Source organism: Musca autumnalis, unplaced genomic scaffold, assembly GCF_047663935.1.
Source record: "Musca autumnalis isolate F117 unplaced genomic scaffold, ASM4766393v1 scaffold_4, whole genome shotgun sequence".
Lineage (NCBI taxonomy): Eukaryota > Metazoa > Arthropoda > Insecta > Diptera > Muscidae > Musca > Musca autumnalis.
Genome location: NW_027411977.1, coordinates 161,060,705 through 161,075,932, shown reverse-complemented (window position 1 = coordinate 161,075,932; position 15,228 = coordinate 161,060,705). Strand labels below are relative to the sequence as shown.

Below are 15,228 nucleotides of genomic sequence, written 5' to 3'. Positions count from 1 at the left end.
TGGTAATCTGGTCATCAGCATTATGCCAGCAATGTGTTAAAAACATTTTGCACTTATTTCAACAACTGGAGCTTTTCGGCATGGAATACAATTTGTGTGTACCATTTTAAAACTATTCAAATAATGCCAACTGTTTTTTATATGCGTCGGATAATTTTTGCAGCATTCTAAATTTATTTTCCCTCAAAAATGAGTAGTATCGATTGAGTTCGATTTGAAAATGTACTTTGTTCCATACAAAAGCTAACCCAAGAATCCCTAGGGCCGCCATCAATGTTGGGTGTTTTTCAGCCTTTTTAAAAATTGTGTATGTAAAAATCCCTCATCCAAATTTTGCTCAATTTTATAGGTAGCGGCAAAATATGTTTTTTACATTATGTCGGCATACTAATGACCAGATTACAAAATTTTGTTGACTTAAAAATGCCTGATAACTAAGCCTACAAATAGGATTTTCACCTTAATGACTCAACTAAATTGGTAAATAAGTAATTTAATGATAAATGTACACCAATGGAACGCCAATTGAAGTGTATGGTTCGGAATGATGTGTGGGGTTTGTGGGGTTACTAAAAACATAATTTTTATTATAAAGAGCCAAATAAGTATGCATATTGTTGGTGCATTAACGGAAAATAATGTCTAAAGCATATTTTTAGGGATTATAGTAATACTATGGCTCCTTAAAGGACTTGCTGTGGGCATAAAGCATGAAATCAGTAAAATACACTATAAACTAACTAATACGAGCTTTTATTGTATAAAAATGTGCATCAATTATCCTTAAAGTTGATTTACTACTAATGTCCCTAATTAGCTGGCCAGGCTAATATGGACCATGTTTAGAAAAGTGGGCTGTACTTCCCCCACATATGGAGAATTTCCGTACGTTTTGACATCACTCGATAGTACTTTTACCAATACCTTATATGCAAAATTTATTTCACCAAAATCTTCACATTTTTAAATGTAATCGAGTGATATATTAAACTGAATTTATTGTCCCTACTTAGCTGGTCGCCACTGTATGTTATAAAATACTAATTATTTGTCGTCCGATGAAGCGTCGGCCTTAACTTTTGCTTTCATAGTGATTGCAATATTTTTATGTTAATAATTTTTTAATAACTAACTAATGCGAGCTTTTCTTGTATAAAAATGTGCATCAATTATCCTTAAAGTTGATTTTACTACTAATGTCCCTAATTAGCTGACCAGGCTAATATGAACCATGTTTAGAAAAGTGGGCTGTACTTCCCCCACATACGTTTTGACATCACTCGATAATACTTTTACCAATACCTTATATGCAAAATAGATTTCACCAAAATCTTCACATTTTTAAATGTAATCGAGTGATATATTAAACTGAATTTATTGTTCCTACTTAGCTGGTCGCCACTGTATGTTATAAAATACTAATTATTTGTCGTCCGATGAAGCGTCGGCGTCAACTTTTGCTTTCATAGTGATTGCAATATTTTTATGATAATAATTTTTTACGAGTCGAATGATCTTGCTTAAGTGTTGATAAAAGTAATTTTTATTTGCGAATTCCAAACCCACAGCATCCTTAAAAAGGGAGGAGAATATAAATATAATTATATTCAAATAGAAGTCTACTGAACTTACCGTGTATAGCTCGCATACAATTTTCGTAATTTAGAAAATGTTTCCTGCCACGGAAATTATATTATAACATTTATCATATGTCATATATTCAAGGCTTGGGTGTATGTTCCTCTTTAATACCATGTTGACCTCTGATAGCAGTTCAACATGTTTAGACTTTGGTTACCACATTTTGCTGTAAATGTATAAAAATGAGATATAGAAAATTAAAGAAATTATAACTATAATGTTTACAACGTTCATTAATTTCAGCTGTTGGACAAACTATCTTGTCATTTTTGTTTGGAAAGCTTAAATTTGTTTGTTGTTATTTATTTAAGTTCATCACATAAAGATAGTTTGTTAGTTGGTATATTTTCCGCGCGGAATTTGGTACTGTATTATTGTTCACATTTGTATTGTGAAATTTTGTAAAGATTGTTGGTATTACAGCGCCTGTGTTTTTAATTTTTTTCTTTATAATTAATCCAAAACATATAGAAAATTTTTGATAGAAGAATTCAATTACTAATCAAAATTATTATTAGGAATTAATAAACGATCAACATTCCAGCAGACGCACAGTGCGAAATTTGGGAAGTTTAGTGGAACTTTAAGGGATTTTCAAAGTACATGAAATTAATTAAACTTTTATTGAAATCGTTAGCTAAGTACTCCACTGCAAATGCTCCATACTCAGTTTACCGATTTATTCCAGGAAACGACTTAAAAAATGCACTTAAAGTTGCACTTTTGTTTAATAATTTTTTTTTTTTGTAAGAAATGTATTTTTGATTCATTAAATACATGGAGTGGCGCGGACAAATGGTAAGTCAGTATGCCATGATTTATTTTTCTTAATATTTTACAAAACAATTATGATATTTTACACTTTTAAAAAATGCAAAAAACCTTATTGTTTTCGTGCAATTTTAGTCGGAAAGAAGTGATTTTTTTGAAGTTTTCAAAATTATAATTTTTTATTTTCCGTGGACATTTCAAAAGAGAGTTACGTACATTCACGTGTTAAGATATATATAATCTGAATGATTGGATTCTCCTCTCTTCGCAAAGCTATAAAACTGCTGCGGTATCGCGCGGTCTTTGGAGATATTCAAGATTTTCTAGAAAGACTTCGGAAATTTCATTCAGTTGCATTTTCCAAAAGTGGAAGGTAAATGCGACAATGCACGCCATTGTTGACTGTGTTTTGAAGAAATGGACTCACTAATTCTTACAATGATAAATTCTGTAAAATTAGAAACCTCTGGCAATTTTTCATAGTTTTGACCTCTAAATGTTGGTGATTTACATATAGTGCAACATTTTTAGATGCTGCGGTGCAAATACCAAAATACGTTAAAAATTGTAATGCAGTGCAGACCTGAACTTGACCTGAAAGGCATTATTAACAAAATTAATGGTACAGACCTGCTGAATGGACCAATAAACATTATAGATACAAATGAAAACAAAAAATATTGACATTTTACTCCTTAATAGATGTGTAGGGTTGTGGGGCTTCACCCAGAAGTGGACCTATGTTGACCCAGAGATGGTCTGTCTGCAATTATGACGTATCTGACATACATTTCTGACGTATATTACATACGTCGGAAACGTCGTAAACCTAGCCAAACAAACAAGGTTTTTGACGGAATAAACAAAAGAAAATATAACCTAAAAATCGATGTTTTTCATAATAATAAAACTCATTTTATTATTATTTTTTTGAGATCCTATTTTATTATAAAACAGGCATAAAAAGATTTCACTCTAAAATGTACATTTTTTATATATTATATGTACATTATGCATATGTTTGTTTATTATTTCACCCGCAAATTCTTTGTGGTAGTGGTAGTGTTCGGAATATATTGTAGATGGCGTGCTAAGTGCGTAATCCAATTTATTGTTCAATTATTTCAGTTATTTAAAAAATTAAAATATATATATATATATATATATATATATATATATATATATATATATATATATATATAATTGTTCCACAACATCCCATAGGGACAAGGGGGACTTCTCTCATATCAATGAGTGCACCCCGATTCATATTAGCTCAATGATATGGGACCTACAGTTTATCGCCGAGTCCGAACGGCGTGTCTAAGACACCACTTTTGTAGAGAAGTTTTACATGGCTGAAATACTCAGGAAATGTCGCCAACATTACTGAGGGGTATTTTGCCACCGTTGAGAAGTGTTTTGATGTTGCCTGGCCGGGGAATCGAACCCACGACCTTATGTGTGCAAGGCGGGTGTGCATACCATTACACCACGGTGGCACCCAAAAAAATTAAAATATTAATAAAAATATGATGTTATTTTCAAAAAAGGTACCGACGCTCTGCAATAACAACGACAGGCTAGCAAAATTATTATTAAGTGAAAAATATGATGGTAACATGCATTTTTTGAGGTTTATGACGTTTACTACTTTTTATACGTTTTCTACGGGTATATGACGTTTTCGACGTTTACAACTTTCTTACCGTCGAAAACCTAAAAAATCGTCATACAGACCATCTCTGATGTTGACAGCTTTTGTGTGAGGAGGTTTTTTTATTCGCTAACATCTTAAAATTTACATTTACATCAAAATTGGCTGCAATTTTTGTCTTTAACCTTTAAAATACCCAATATGAGGGAACCCGGCATGTGGGGGCTATTCCAAAACGCGAACCTATATTGAAAATATTTTGTACATAAGTTTTCTATCCGCTGAAAACTCAATATACCAATTTGCATCAAAATCGATTGAAAAATGAATGTAAAACGTAAAAACGGCAGCCACCGTTACATGACCGCTACAGGAAACCGCGGGTCTATGTGGCCCAATTTGAGCCCCACACTGCCCACTAATATAATAAACATTTGTGCAAAATTTTAGGAATCTGCACCTTTTCCTTTAAAAGTTATTAGTAAAGTTCCGCTAAAGTGCTCATATTTCGCAGTGTGAGACGGTTTGAATGCAAACCATGCTGTATAATTCTTTATTTTTTTGTATAAAATAAAGAATAAATTTAATAGATTAATAGGCAAAATTTCATACATCCGTGCTACAGGAAATCATTTTTGAGTTCGTAGTGGCCGATATAGTGGATGAATTTATACTTGGTGTTACGTTGACTGACCCGAAGAGGTGCGCAAGTTATTTTAAACGGAAGCCATTCTAAGATGTCAGCAAAAGTGAATCGTACAGGCCGATTTCGCTATTGTCGCCCGTAGCAAAGGCCTTAGTCCTCCCCAGCATCAGGGATAGCTATCAAGTTGCCGATCATCAGCATGGATTCCGTAAGCAGCACAGCACGACAACTGCGCTGCACTCTATCTTCATATACATTTGTCAAGGACTCAACCAGAGACCGCCGTGTGATAGAACAGTGATGGTGGCGCTTGATTGATTGAACAGCCTTTGATGCAGTCAGGCACTCCCCGCTGTTTGAGGACATTGAGCAGACAACCCTCCGGCCAAGCGTGAAACGTTGGATAATCAACTATATCTGGGGACGCCAGTCGTACGTCGAATTCAGGAACAAGAAGTCCAAACACCTTAGAGTGAAACAGGGAGTTCCCCAAGGTGGGTGATATCTCCGGAACTGTTTAACATCTACCTCTCCTGTATTCCGCCACCTCCAGACGGCATCGAGATCGTAACGTATGCGGATGATTGCACTATACTGACGTTAGGTACCTTCCCTGATGACATCTGTGAGAGATTGAACTCCTATTTAACCGATCTTACCACATTTTTTCACGCGAGGAATATGCAGATTAGTAGTTAATAAATATATGTTTCAGACCAAAGGAAAATGCCGACAAAATTCCTGGAATTGTATGTAATTTGATACTTTATGTAAACAAACAAACACGTGGGTGGTACACTGAGAAGATATGTATGTATGTGTGAGTGTGGGAAATTCTTGGAATTCCGTCTGTCCGTCCGTAATGTAAACAAATAACACGTGTTACCATGAGGCAATTCTTGGAATTCCGTCCGTCCGTCCGCTGACCGTGGGAACTTTTTTTGGAATTCCGTTTGTCTGTCCGTCCGCGTGACCGTGGGAAATTCTTAGAATTCCTTATGCTGGGGGGAAGCATGTCCACTATCAACGTGGGTGGCTTCGTTTGTCCGTCTGTCCGTGGGCATGCTCAATCGTGTCCATGATCAACGTGGGTCGTCCTGTTTGTTCGTAAGCATGTTCAATCATGTTTAAAAATCAACTCTGTCCGTCCGTTTGCCAGTTCATTGATCTAATTTCCCAATGTTGTGAAATAAATGAGTCATCATCAGTTGGGTTTAAATAATTATGATTGAAACTGTACTCAAAAAGAATTTCTTTGAGTGCATAAATCGAAACGATCCAAATGAATTCATTTGGATCATTTCGATTTGTTTATTTCAGAAGTTAAGTAAAGAATTGGCAAAGACTTGAATATTGGATTGAAGGGATGGTTTGGGATATTAAAGTATATGTGGGTGTGTGTGTATGTTTGATTCTTTGCAGTTATGAGGAATGTTTTGGCATTATGTTGTAGCAATTTTTATGAGTAAGAGGTTGAAAGGGGAAAGCAAGCATCGAATGTTTTAAGATTAGCTAGAGCATTAACCATATGTTTGTATGAATATTGCCCTTCGATTGAAGCAGTGACCATTGTTGAGGCAATCAGTTTATATGTATGTTTGTGTGTATGCCGTATGATTCCTTTGCTTTGCATTGGATCAGCAGCCACGATCGCTTTATTGTATGTTTGTGTGTATGTCGTTTGGTTATTTTTCCTTTGCTTTAATTGTCGCCTTTAACGAAAGCAAAAGGTGACAGATTAGGGAAGTTAAGGGGGATGGGGGAACCAATGTGTACAAATAAGAAATCGATGACCATTGTTGAGGCATAGCGTTTATATGTACGTCAGTCCAGCTTCCTTTAAATTCATGCTGTGTATGTTTGCATTAAACCAAAAGAAGGAATCATTGAACTTTCATTCAGTATTACACAATATCGGATTTGTTTTGATTAAATGTTATGAAACTAGGTTATTGGACTTTTTTAAAGACGACACCACGTCTGGTTCTTTAAACCCTGTATGTATGTATAAATGTATGTATATTTGTGGTTATATTGACCTTGAAAATGAATATGTTTAGATTATGACGTTGATTTCCTTACCTCTGTGTATGGAAAAGTGAAGATAGGTTTATTTTAGGAGAGTGAAGGGGGAAAGGGGAATAGCGAAAAAAAGAAATCAATCTTTACAAATAAGAAATCGACAAGAACTTTTAGTTGGCTTAACATATGTATGCTTAATGAATTTCACAATATTGTGAAATTCATTAAGCATACATATGTTAAGCCAACTAAAAGTTCTTGTCGATTTCTTATTTGTAAAGATTGATTTCTTTTTTTCGCTATTCCCCTTTCCCCCTTCACTCTCCTAAAATAAACCTATCTTCACTTTTCCATACACAGAGGTAAGGAAATCAACGTCATAATCTAAACATATTCATTTTCAAGGTCAATATAACCACAAATATACATACATTTATACATACATACAGGGTTTAAAGAACCAGACGTGGTGTCGTCTTTAAAAAAGTCCAATAACCTAGTTTCATAACATTTAATCAAAACAAATCCGATATTGTGTAATACTGAATGAAAGTTCAATGATTCCTTCTTTTGGTTTAATGCAAACATACACAGCATGAATTTAAAGGAAGCTGGACTGACGTACATATAAACGCTATGCCTCAACAATGGTCATCGATTTCTTATTTGTACACATTGGTTCCCCCATCCCCCTTAACTTCCCTAATCACAGGCACTTGTCACCTTTTGCTTTCGTTAAAGGCGACAATTAAAGCAAAGGAAAAATAACCAAACGACATACACACAAACATACAATAAAGCGATCGTGGCTGCTGATCCAATGCAAAGCAAAGGAATCATACGGCATACACACAAACATACATATAAACTGATTGCCTCAACAATGGTCACTGCTTCAATCGAAGGGCAATATTCATACAAACATATGGTTAATGCTCTAGCTAATCTTAAAACATTCGATGCTTGCTTTCCCCTTTCAACCTCTTACTCATAAAAATTGCTACAACATAATGCCAAAACATTCCTCATAACTGCAAAGAATCAAACATACACACACACCCACATATACTTTAATATCCCAAACCATCCCTTCAATCCAATATTCAAGTCTTTGCCAATTCTTTACTTAACTTCTGAAATAAACAAATCGAAATGATCCAAATGAATTCATTTGGATCGTTTCGATTTATGCACTCAAAGAAATTCTTTTTGAGTACAGTTTCAATCATAATTATTTAAACCCAACTGATGATGACTCATTTATTTCACAACATTGGGAAATTAGATCAATGAACTGGCAAACGGACGGACAGAGTTGATTTTTAAACATGATTGAACATGCTTACGAACAAACAGGACGACCCACGTTGATCATGGACACGATTGAGCATGCCCACGGACAGACGGACAAACGAAGCCACCCACACCCACGTTGATAGTGGACATGCTTCCCCCCAGCATAAGGAATTCTAAGAATTTCCCACGGTCACGCGGACGGACAGACAAACGGAATTCCAAAAAAAGTTCCCACGGTCAGCGGACGGACGGACGGAATTCCAAGAATTGCCTCATGGTAACACGTGTTATTTGTTTACATTACGGACGGACAGACGGAATTCCAAGAATTTCCCACACTCACACATACATACATATCTTCTCAGTGTACCACCCACGTGTTTGTTTGTTTACATAAAGTATCAAATTACATACAATTCCAGGAATTTTGTCGGCATTTTCCTTTGGTCTGAAACATATATTTATTAACTACTAATCTGCATATTCCTCGCGTGAAAAAATGTGGTAAGATCGGTTAAATAGGAGTTCAATCTCTCACAGATGTCATCAGGGAAGGTACCTAACGTCAGTATAGTGCAATCATCCGCATACGTTACGATCTCGATGCCGTCTGGAGGTGGCGGAATACAGGAGAGGTAGATGTTAAACAGTTCCGGAGATATCACCCACCTTGGGGAACTCCCTGTTTCACTCTAAGGTGTTTGGACTTCTTGTTCCTGAATTCGACGTACGACTGGCGTCCCCAGATATAGTTGATTATCCAACGTTTCACGCTTGGCCGGAGGGTTGTCTGCTCAATGTCCTCAAACAGCGGGGAGTGCCTGACTGCATCAAAGGCTGTTCAATCAATCAAGCGCCACCATCACTGTTCTATCACACGGCGGTCTCTGGTTGAGTCCTTGACAAATGTATATGAAGATAGAGTGCAGCGCAGTTGTCGTGCTGTGCTGCTTACGGAATCCATGCTGATGATCGGCAACTTGATAGCTATCCCTGATGCTGGGGAGGACTAAGGCCTTTGCTACGGGCGACAATAGCGAAATCGGCCTGTACGATTCACTTTTGCTGACATCTTAGAATGGCTTCCGTTTAAAATAACTTGCGCACCTCTTCGGGTCAGTCAACGTAACACCAAGTATAAATTCATCCACTATATCGGCCACTACGAACTCAAAAATGATTTCCTGTAGCACGGATGTATGAAATTTTGCCTATTAATCTATTAAATTTATTCTTTATTTTATACAAAAAAATAAAGAATTATACAGCATGGTTTGCATTCAAACCGTCTCACACTGCGAAATATGAGCACTTTAGCGGAACTTTACTAATAACTTTTAAAGGAAAAGGTGCAGATTCCTAAAATTTTGCACAAATGTTTATTATATTAGTGGGCAGTGTGGGGCTCAAATTGGGCCACATAGACCCGCGGTTTCCTGTAGCGGTCATGTAACGGTGGCTGCCGTTTTTACGTTTTACATTCATTTTTCAATCGATTTTGATGCAAATTGGTATATTGAGTTTTCAGCGGATAGAAAACTTATGTACAAAATATTTTCAATATAGGTTCGCGTTTTGGAATAGCCCCCACATGCCGGGTTCCCTCATATTGGGTATTTTAAAGGTTAAAGACAAAAATTGCAGCCAATTTTGATGTAAATGTAAATTTTAAGATGTTAGCGAATAAAAAAACCTCCTCACACAAAAGCTGTCAACATCAGAGATGGTCTGTATGACGATTTTTTAGGTTTTCGACGGTAAGAAAGTTGTAAACGTCGAAAACGTCATATACCCGTAGAAAACGTATAAAAAGTAGTAAACGTCATAAACCTCAAAAAATGCATGTTACCATCATATTTTTCACTTAATAATAATTTTGCTAGCCTGTCGTTGTTATTGCAGAGCGTCGGTACCTTTTTTGAAAATAACATCATATTTTTATTAATATTTTAATTTTTTTGGGTGCCACCGTGGTGTAATGGTATGCACACCCGCCTTGCACACATAAGGTCGTGGGTTCGATTCCCCGGCCAGGCAACATCAAAACACTTCTCAACGGTGGCAAAATACCCCTCAGTAATGTTGGCGACATTTCCTGAGTATTTCAGCCATGTAAAACTTCTCTACAAAAGTGGTGTCTTAGACACGCCGTTCGGACTCGGCGATAAACTGTAGGTCCCATATCATTGAGCTAATATGAATCGGGGTGCACTCATTGATATGAGAGAAGTCCCCCTTGTCCCTATGGGATGTTGTGGAACAATTATATATATATATATATATATATATATATATATATATATTTATATATATATATTAAATAACTGAAATAATTGAACAATAAATTGGATTACGCACTTAGCACGCCATCTACAATATATTCCGAACACTACCACTACCACAAAGAATTTGCGGGTGAAATAATAAACAAACATATGCATAATGTACATATAATATATAAAAAATGTACATTTTAGAGTGAAATCTTTTTATGCCTGTTTTATAATAAAATAGGATCTCAAAAAAATAATAATAAAATGAGTTTTATTATTATGAAAAACATCGATTTTTAGGTTATATTTTCTTTTGTTTATTCCGTCAAAAACCTTGTTTGTTTGGCTAGGTTTACGACGTTTCCGACGTATGTAATATACGTCAGAAATGTATGTCAGATACGTCATAATTGCAGACAGACCATCTCTGGTCAACATAGGTCCACTTCTGGGTGAAGCCCCACAACCCTACACATCTATTAAGGAGTAAAATGTCAATATTTTTTGTTTTCATTTGTATCTATAATGTTTATTGGTCCATTCAGCAGGTCTGTACCATTAATTTTGTTAATAATGCCTTTCAGGTCAAGTTCAGGTCTGCACTGCATTACAATTTTTAACGTATTTTGGTATTTGCACCGCAGCATCTAAAAATGTTGCACTATATGTAAATCACCAACATTTAGAGGTCAAAACTATGAAAAATTGCCAGAGGTTTCTTAATTTTACAGAATTTATCATTGTAAGAATTAGTGAGTCCATTTCTTCAAAACACAGTCAACAATGGCGTGCATTGTCGCATTTACCTTCCACTTTTGGAAAATGCAACTGAATGAAATTTCCGAAGTCTTTCTAGAAAATCTTGAATATCTCCAAAGACCGCGCGATACCGCAGCAGTTTTATAGCTTTGCGAAGAGAGGAGAATCCAATCATTCAGATTATATATATCTTAACACGTGAATGTACGTAACTCTCTTTTGAAATGTCCACGGAAAATAAAAAATTATAATTTTGAAAACTTCAAAAAAATCACTTCTTTCCGACTAAAATTGCACGAAAACAATAAGGTTTTTTGCATTTTTTAAAAGTGTAAAATATCATAATTGTTTTGTAAAATATTAAGAAAAATAAATCATGGCATACTGACTTACCATTTGTCCGCGCCACTCCATGTATTTAATGAATCAAAAATACATTTCTTACAAAAAAAAAAAAATTATTAAACAAAAGTGCAACTTTAAGTGCATTTTTAAGTCGTTTCCTGGAATAAATCGGTAAACTGAGTATGGAGCATTTGCAGTGGAGTACTTAGCTAACGATTTCAATAAAAGTTTAATTAATTTCATGTACTTTGAAAATCCCTTAAAGTTCCACTAAACTTCCCAAATTTCGCACTGTGCGTCTGCTGGAATGTTGATCGTTTATTAATTCCTAATAATAATTTTGATTAGTAATTGAATTCTTCTATCAAAAATTTTCTATATGTTTTGGATTAATTATAAAGAAAAAAATTAAAAACACAGGCGCTGTAATACCAACAATCTTTACAAAATTTCACAATACAAATGTGAACAATAATACAGTACCAAATTCCGCGCGGAAAATATACCAACTAACAAACTATCTTTATGTGATGAACTTAAATAAATAAATAACAACAAACAAATTTAAGCTTTCCAAACAAAAATGACAAGATAGTTTGTCCAACAGCTGAAATTAATGAACGTTGTAAACATTATAGTTATAATTTCTTTAATTTTCTATATCTCATTTTTATACATTTACAGCAAAATGTGGTAACCAAAGTCTAAACATGTTTGAACTGCTATCAGAGGTCAACATGGTATTAAAGAGGAACATACACCCAAGCCTTGAATATATGACATATGATAAATGTTATAATATAATTTCCGTGGCAGGAAACATTTTCTAAATTACGAAAATTGTATGCGAGCTATACACGGTAAGTTCAGTAGACTTCTATTTGAATATAATTATATTTATATTCTCCTCCCTTTTTAAGGATGCTGTGGGTTTGGAATTCGCAAATAAAAATTACTTTTATCAACACTTAAGCAAGATCATTCGACTCGTAAAAAATTATTATCATAAAAATATTGCAATCACTATGAAAGCAAAAGTTGACGCCGACGCTTCATCGGACGACAAATAATTAGTATTTTATAACATACAGTGGCGACCAGCTAAGTAGGAACAATAAATTCAGTTTAATATATCACTCGATTACATTTAAAAATGTGAAGATTTTGGTGAAATCTATTTTGCATATAAGGTATTGGTAAAAGTATTATCGAGTGATGTCAAAACGTATGTGGGGGAAGTACAGCCCACTTTTCTAAACATGGTTCATATTAGCCTGGTCAGCTAATTAGGGACATTAGTAGTAAAATCAACTTTAAGGATAATTGATGCACATTTTTATACAAGAAAAGCTCGCATTAGTTAGTTATTAAAAAATTATTAACATAAAAATATTGCAATCACTATGAAAGCAAAAGTTAAGGCCGACGCTTCATCGGACGACAAATAATTAGTATTTTATAACATACAGTGGCGACCAGCTAAGTAGGGACAATAAATTCAGTTTAATATATCACTCGATTACATTTAAAAATGTGAAGATTTTGGTGAAATAAATTTTGCATATAAGGTATTGGTAAAAGTACTATCGAGTGATGTCAAAACGTACGGAAATTCTCCATATGTGGGGGAAGTACAGCCCACTTTTCTAAACATGGTCCATATTAGCCTGGCCAGCTAATTAGGGACATTAGTAGTAAAATCAACTTTAAGGATAATTGATGCACATTTTTATACAATAAAAGCTCGTATTAGTTAGTTTATAGTGTATTTTACTGATTTCATGCTTTATGCCCACAGCAAGTCCTTTAAGGAGCCATAGTATTACTATAATCCCTAAAAATATGCTTTAGACATTATTTTCCGTTAATGCACCAACAATATGCATACTTATTTGGCTCTTTATAATAAAAATTATGTTTTTAGTAACCCCACAAACCCCACACATCATTCCGAACCATACACTTCAATTGGCGTTCCATTGGTGTACATTTATCATTAAATTACTTATTTACCAATTTAGTTGAGTCATTAAGGTGAAAATCCTATTTGTAGGCTTAGTTATCAGGCATTTTTAAGTCAACAAAATTTTGTAATCTGGTCATTAGTATGCCGACATAATGTAAAAACATATTTTGCCGCTACCTATAAAATTGAGCAAAATTTGGATGAGGGATTTTTTACATACACAATTTTTAAAAAGGCTGAAAAACACCCAACATTGATGGCGGCCCTAGGGATTCTTGGGTTAGCTTTTGTATGGAACAAAGTACATTTTCAAATCGAACTCAATCGATACTACTCATTTTTGAGGGAAAATAAATTTAGAATGCTGCAAAAATTATCCGACGCATATAAAAAACAGTTGGCATTATTTGAATAGTTTTAAAATGGTACACACAAATTGTATTCCATGCCGAAAAGCTCCAGTTGTTGAAATAAGTGCAAAATGTTTTTAACACATTGCTGGCATAATGCTGATGACCAGATTACCATGTTCTGTTGACTTAAAAATGCCTCATAACACATCCTCCAAATAGGATTTTCACCCTAATAACTGATCCAAACTGGTTAATAAGTAATTCAAGGGTAATTGTACACCTAGTATGGACCGGTAATTGTAGTGTATGGTTTGAAATGATGTCTGGGGTTACTAAAACTATAGTTTTTGTTGTAAAGTGCCAAAAAATATGCATATTTTTGGTGCATTAACGGAAAATAAGGCCTAAAGCACATTATTAGGGATTATAGCAATACATCGGCCCCCTTAAGGGTTTTCGGCGGGGGTAAAGCTTGAAATCAGTTGAATACACTAAAAACTATCTTATACGAGCTTTTTTGGTATAAAAATGTGCATCAATTAACCTTAATGTTGATTTTACCACTAATGTCCCTAATTAGCTGGCCAGGCTAATATGGACCATGTTTAGAAAAGTGGGCTGTACTTCCCTAACATATGGAGAATTTCCGTACGATAGTACTTTTACCAATACCTTATATGCAAAATTTATTTCACCAAAATCTTCACATTTTTAAATGTAATCGAGTGATATATTAAACTGAATTTATTGTCCCTAATTAGCTGTCCGTCACTGTTTGTTCCTATCATATTGAAATGCCTTATTTATTTAATGATACAGTTTCTGAAAATTAATGTTTATGTATAATTTTGTTCTTTTTGTATTGAAATAAATAGTATTTTTGTTTTAAATTGTGGCTATATTTGGGGCGTTATGGGTGCGCTTCGGAACCGTTCCTTTTAGTGCGCTTTCGATACGCTTTCTTTTAGCGATTTCGATGCACTTTCAGCGATTACGATGCGCATTCTTTCAGCGGTTTCGATACGCTGTCAAGAATCGCTTCACGATGCGCATTTTAGTAGGACATTTTATTATATTTTCCGCGCGGAATTCGTAGCTGTAGCTTGCGCTGCCAAGTGAAACTTCTCATACAATAGTGAGGAATTTTCTCCAGGTTTTCTGCTGGGTACTGTGCAGCCTTATTCCATCTGTTCTTATCTAACGTAACATTGCTAGTATCAATGTTACTTTCCGTTAGCTGGGATATAAACTCCTTAATACATCCAAGATTTTTGTTGGCCAGTTTCATTGCAAGTATATGGGCAATCGGCTGTTATCAAAGTCAAATAAGATTTTGCTTAAATATGACAAATGGACACTGTGCGCCTTAACTAAATTTAAATGAAAGGTGCTTACACATGGGAAGATTTTTGATGTTTCTGAAACTACAATGTTCATAGATGAAAGAAATAAAAAAAAACAAAAAATCGGCGGAGGGATTTTCAAATAATTTGCGGTCA

At 34.8% G+C, this 15,228-nt stretch overlaps 1 long non-coding RNA gene across 1 annotated transcript in view; it reads left to right on the top strand.

Moving 5' to 3' along the window:
* Positions 1 to 14,491, top strand: part of LOC141401393 (uncharacterized) — a 72,177-nt gene extending 57,686 nt beyond the window's left edge. Inside the window, exons 2-3 of the long non-coding RNA XR_012412344.1 lie at positions 12,095 to 12,270; positions 12,331 to 14,491. This is a non-coding gene — a long non-coding RNA (uncharacterized lncRNA). The remainder of the gene's footprint in view (positions 1 to 12,094; positions 12,271 to 12,330) is intronic.
* The last annotated feature ends 737 nt before the right edge of the window (positions 14,492 to 15,228 follow it).